This window comes from Triticum aestivum, chromosome 5D (assembly GCF_018294505.1).
Source record: "Triticum aestivum cultivar Chinese Spring chromosome 5D, IWGSC CS RefSeq v2.1, whole genome shotgun sequence".
Classification (NCBI taxonomy): domain Eukaryota; kingdom Viridiplantae; phylum Streptophyta; class Magnoliopsida; order Poales; family Poaceae; genus Triticum; species Triticum aestivum.
This window is the reverse complement of record NC_057808.1, coordinates 120567219-120572949: the sequence shown is the minus strand read 5'-3', so window position 1 is coordinate 120572949 and position 5731 is coordinate 120567219. Positions and strand designations below refer to the sequence as shown.

Genomic DNA, 5731 nt, shown 5'->3' with positions numbered 1-5731 from the left:
GAGTATTTGAACGGATGTCCGTATGGATTTGTACTGAACGTGTTTTCATATACTAGACTTTACTCTGTTTTTTCTGTATGATTTTCCTCGTAACTTTTCAACTGTTCACGATATCATCGTCCCCGAACTTGCATGGTTTATATTGTTGAAGTTCATGACAATTTTTTTAAAGAAAATGTTTTGTGTTCTTTTTAATAACATTTTTTACAACGATGTTCTGGACTTCTTTCATTTTACGACTTGAACTTTTACCATTTGAATTTCCGTGGGGTTTCATTTTTTTAGCTTTTTTCCCAAACTTATCTTTTTTTTTTAGATTTTCCGAAACTTATCTAGGACGTCATGTTGAAACTTACAACTTTTTAAATTGTGAACTTGTTGTGTTTTTACAATTTCAAAGCTAGCAAAAATAATTCTATGTTACCGACTCATTTCAGGATATCAGAGATAAAAATTGCCATCACCAAAATCAAGCATTAATCCGATCAAAGAGATGAAATACATTGACTTAACTTCCAAAAGGAATACATGTTCTACGGCCGACGTAAAGACATGTAGAAGAATATTTATTAGCAAAATGAACTATAGACAGTCGGGATTAGTAGCAAAATGAACTACCAGTACTGTAGATATTAGCAAATTTGAACTTCTAGTAATTCATTCCATCGGCGACACGAGTTTTTGAAGTCTTTCTCTGCACAAACTTTGAACATCAACAACATTAACACCACGACACATCAAAGCAGTAACTGTACCATTTTTTTTACATACAAGCATACAAAAATTCGCAGGAGCAACACAGTATACCCCGATACGTCGTTGGACTGATGCTCTGGGAATTTTAGAACCGATGAAAAAATACCCTGATACGGAACTTTAGAGCTCTAGGGATCTGTGCTTGTAGTAGACGAACGGATCGACCTGGATGTTCAGGGAATTGGGAGACGCCGCGGGACACCGTTGAGCCAGCCATGGCGAATTTGACACCGTTGCTGTAGTTGGAGCCCAGAGCCTTCAGGTATGGGTTCATCCACATACTGCAACTAACGAAAAGGGTGGTATTTCTTAAATACAGAAATATAACAGTAAGTTAAGTGACGCAAGTTTAAAAAAGTTCAGAAAATGAAAACTGAATTGCTGGGCTTACTTCATGCATTAAATTGCACCATAGTGTCTTGTCTGGACGTACACGACTGAGCCGGCGGGCTGCACATCAAGCCACACGGACAGAAAAGTGGTGCGGAATGATTCGGTTACAGGCCTGCTACCGATTCAAGTCATACGCATCCGCAGCCTGGCAATGGGCTTCCAATATTCATCTTTTTGAGCTGCTACCTTTGATTTTTTTTATGCATCCTGCAAAAAGAAATTGGACCAAATTTCAAAGATGAACTGAAAGAGATGAACATAATTCAGTAGAAATGGATGCCGCAAATGATGAGCATCTCGCTGGCCATGAACATAATTCACTTTTTTTAACTGCCTGAGTAAACAACCCGCCAACTTATAGCAATTGATCACTTGAACTTATAGGAAATAGAAAAAAGAACTAAGCTTGCATCATCAAAATCTACTGTTTTTTCTTAAGTGATACATATGTAAAACGTAGGTCAATTGGTGTGACGCACTTAGTTGAACTAGTGTAATATATGTAGTCGAACGGATGTAATTTATTTGTAGTTGAACAAATTGGAGACCTGGCAACACAACAACATTTTCATTCTATGGTGTCTTGCACATGGTTTGCTAGAACAAGTTGAACTGAATATATTATTCGTTTTGAACTTTGAAAGAAGCTACAACTTCTGTTTCCCAAATGTTCTTTCAGAAACTTCAGACGAGAGCGGAGTAAAGGCTGGAAGGTAAAACTACTGTTAGCATGTGTACCTTTTTTGTGGCATCTCATCTCCTTTGCTTCAACTTTGGGCACTTTGATATGGTCAGCCTCTTGGATTTTGCAAGTGCCGGTAGTCCACGAATTGAAACTAGTTCTGGAAAATGGTCAACTGACAATACCTCTAGTAATGGACGATTACTGAGCCAAATGCCCATTTCTTGTCTATAGAAAATACTACCTTCAGATTAAAAGGATCTAGATAACACTCATCCATTAAACTGCACATATTTGACATCATTTTCACAGCCTAATAATACATCCATCTCAAAGTATCAGCTATCAGCTTACAAAGTATTAAATACCACAAGAACTTGAAGAAGAATTTTCACTTCACAAAACTATCAGCTATGAGTTCACCGAGTCGAGATGGACAACTCTTGAGGTCTCAACTATCAGTTCACACAAACTACAAAGCATGGAGTTCATCGAGTCTTAACTATTAGTTCATACAAACTACAAAGCATGGAATTCATAGTTTCAACTATCAGTACACACAAACTACAAACAGCGGATTTCATCGAGTCTAAACTATCAGTTCACACAAACTACAAAGGATGAGGAGAGAGAGAGAGAGAGAGAGAGAGAGAGAGAGAGGGAGAGAGAGCATGAGAGAGAGAATCTTACCCATCAGTTCATAGAAACTAGAGATCAGAACAACAGCGGATCGTCACGGAAGCCCCAGTCGAAACCATCACCTTTCTGTATAGTTGAACTCCACCTGCATACACACACGAACGATTAGCTTCTGTTCAATCAAACTACTACCATCATGAGAGAAAAAGAGCACTGAGCCATGTAAAAATCATCCAAGAAACACTATTTTTCCTAGTGACCTGCTTACCTCTCCCTGCTTTACCCAAACTGGCGAATAAAAAAGAGCCAACCTGAAGTGACTCCTGTGAACTCTGAACTTTTCTGGAGCTTTTTGTTGAACTGAAGCACGCTTTGGAGCAAAACGAGACTGAGTAAATTGCGAGGAAGCTGAGCAACAATCGACTGGAGATTCAAGAAAACTATATCAATTGGAGATGTCACTGAACTCTAGGACGTTTGTACTGCAAGAACTGAATCTATTGCCAATCTTAAACTTCCAGGTTCCATACGCAAAGCTATAAATATGTAATAAATTCCTCCATTTTCACAAAATACCTGCAGTTCATACATGTAAGGTAATTGCAGTACAACTGCAAACACACAATTTTTTTTGCAAACCAAAAGGTTGCAATTCACAAAATATAGTTTGCATTATAATAAATTCCAGATTTCAAGATACAAAGTTCTTAGAACACTTGTATGTTCTAATTATACACAAAAGAGTTCAGTTAATAAGGACTCAACAGGAAAGTTCATCAATCCATGAAAAACATTCAATCGCATTTAGTTTAGTATGTTAGTGCAAATTGCAATAGTATGTCAATTCACTAGAACCACATAGATCACTAGCTGTGTGTGCGACTTGGTTATAGTTGATACTACTGTGTGGTGACCAGTATATTCTCCGCTAAAAGCAGCTTAACTAATTAAGTACTACAACGTCCTTCGTTATATTGTCTAAAGACTATACTGTTCCTGTCCATCCATCTTGCAAAGTACGTACGCACATAAATATGTTGCTAGTGGGCTGTATGTATGTACGAATTTGTTGAGAATCTTAGTGAACACCTTCACATTCAGAGAACTGTACCCATCCATCCATCCATTCAGAGAACTACGCAAGCGACGACGACGGCAAGATGCGTCGCTGCACAGCGATCGGTTTCTCTCCGGGGAGGTCGCTTCACTTCATCTGGAAGAATAACTGAATAATGAGAACTTATAATATAGCAAATCAGCAGGTTAATAAGATTTCAGTAGAGCGGAATAGCAAGCAAGATGAAACCTGTTGTATTCGATGCATCCTGCTCACAATGAAAACTCCATGGTACTTAATGTTCTACTGCCACCGTGGATTCAATCAACACAAATCTGTCACTCTCAGAATGATGATATGCACGGACCTAACTTGTTGTTCCTATCTGCCCGTTAACAAAGTTTGATGGGTCTCCTGCTCCTATCGATGTACCCGCAGGCATCTCCGCTGCTGACTGAAGACATAGCTTAGGAATGAATAGACCCGAGGCTCGGCGACAATTAGCACAATTTGAACTTTTAATTCCCAACTTCCTTAAATTGCAACCCTATATTTTTTTCTTCTTTTTTGTTCTTTGCTGCAACTTTCTGTTAACTCTTCTCCAGAGTACAGCCAATAGGAGCACCACATCAGTCTTCTTTTCTCCGTTGACGAAAGGCCGAACCAGAGGTCGTCTTGAGGGGCCTGTCATGTTCGTAGAAGCAACAAATGCATTTAGGTTCAGAGAACAAAACAATCTTCAGTGTGATTTTCTGTGTACGGATAATCGCAGAAGCAACATAGTTGGACTGAAGCTCTAGAAATTTCAGAACTTATATGAAAAATTGTGCAGTCGGAGGTTATACTGCTGCTAGTTAGTAAAATGAATGGCAGAGGATGCACCAAGGGACACACACTGTACCAGGATGGCAACGAGGAAGCTGCCGGACCTTAGCATCTCCCTTCCTTCTCACTGTAAGTTCTTTGAACCTTGTACAGGGGCGGCGTTGTACTAGCACGGGAGGCGGCGGGGGCTGGCGGCTCTGTGTAGTCTGCAGCGAGCTTGGAGCAGGGAGGAGGCGCTCGACATGGCTGGGAGAAGCCAGGAGGAAGGGCAGTGGGCGGCGTCGCGATGAGGCAGGTGGCGACCTGGGGGTTGGTGCGCTGGGGATGGGGGCGGCAGGCGCGCTGCAGATGGGGGCGGCCGGCGATGGGGATGGTGGATGGGGCGCGGCCAGGGGCACGAGATGGTGGGGGATTGGGCGGCGACTGGAGCCGAGGGAGAAGGTGGGGCGTGGGGCGACGGCCGGAGCCGAGGGAGAAGGTGAGGCGTGGGGGACGACCGGAGCCGGGGGTAGAAGGTGGGGCACGGGGCGGCGGCCGGAGCCAGGGAGAAGGTGGGGCGCCGGGCCACGGTCGGATCTAGGGGAGAAGGTGGGGCACGAGGCGGCGACCGGAGCCAGGGGAGACGGTGGGGCTCGGCGCGGCGGCCGGAGCCAGGGGAGAAGGTGGGGCGCAAGGCGACGGCCGAAGCCAGGGAGAGGAGGTGGAGGCGGAGCGGCCACACCGGAGATGTCTCTTTTTTGGGGAAACAGGAACGGGCTCGGGCGCGAGAGTAACAGAATAGGCGCCGGCGCACCGGCCGAAAGTTTCGGCCGGCCCTGCCCCAGCCTTTGGATGCGAGCCCGCGTGGCCACTGGATGCAGTAAAAAAAAACGATTCGTCATGTGCTTCTTCTACCTCGGGTTAGATCTGCAGCTCCTGCTCGGTGCCCTCGTCGCCGCGCCTCTAGTCCCCTCTGGTGGCCGTCCTTGTCGCCGGTCTCCGTCCTCGTCGTCGGCTCGCGGCCCTCGCCCCCGGTCGCCGTCCTTATTGTCGCCAGGTCGCCGTCCTTGCCCCCGATTGCCGATCTCCGTCCTTGTTGCCGCCCGGTCGCCGTCCTCGCCCCCGGTCGCCGTCCTCGTCGCCCCCGGTCGCCGTCCTTGCCGCTCCCGGTCGCCGTCCTTGCCGCTCCCGGTCGCCGGCCGCCGTCCTCGTCGCCACCGTCGTTCCCCCGGCTCCCCTGATTGAAGCTTTTTTGTCATTACCGCTTGAAGCTTTTTCTCCTGGCGGTTGAAGCTTTTTCATTGCCGTTTGAAGTTTTTTCCACCATTGAAGCTTTTTCCCGCGGTGGAAGATTTTTCCTCATGCCACTCTTGAAACTTTTTCTCTAGCTGGATGAAGCT

General features: G+C 45.1%; 1 long non-coding RNA gene across 5 annotated transcripts; it reads right to left on the bottom strand.

Annotated features, from left to right (window-relative positions):
• Positions 1-632: 632 nt before the first annotated feature.
• LOC123119814 (uncharacterized) lies at positions 633-5144 on the bottom strand. Of its 5 annotated transcripts, XR_006458926.1 has the most exons (8): positions 4429-5142; positions 3777-4211; positions 3560-3683; positions 2739-2893; positions 2522-2615; positions 1888-2059; positions 1148-1356; positions 633-1043 (listed from the first exon to the last, which is right to left on the bottom strand). It is a non-coding gene; the product is annotated as an uncharacterized lncRNA (long non-coding RNA). The 5 variants fall into 5 exon arrangements; XR_006458925.1 differs by having other exon boundaries at positions 1888-2615; positions 4422-5144; XR_006458927.1 differs by having other exon boundaries at positions 1888-2615; positions 2739-3046; positions 4429-5144.
• Between the last annotated feature and the right edge of the window lie 587 nt (positions 5145-5731).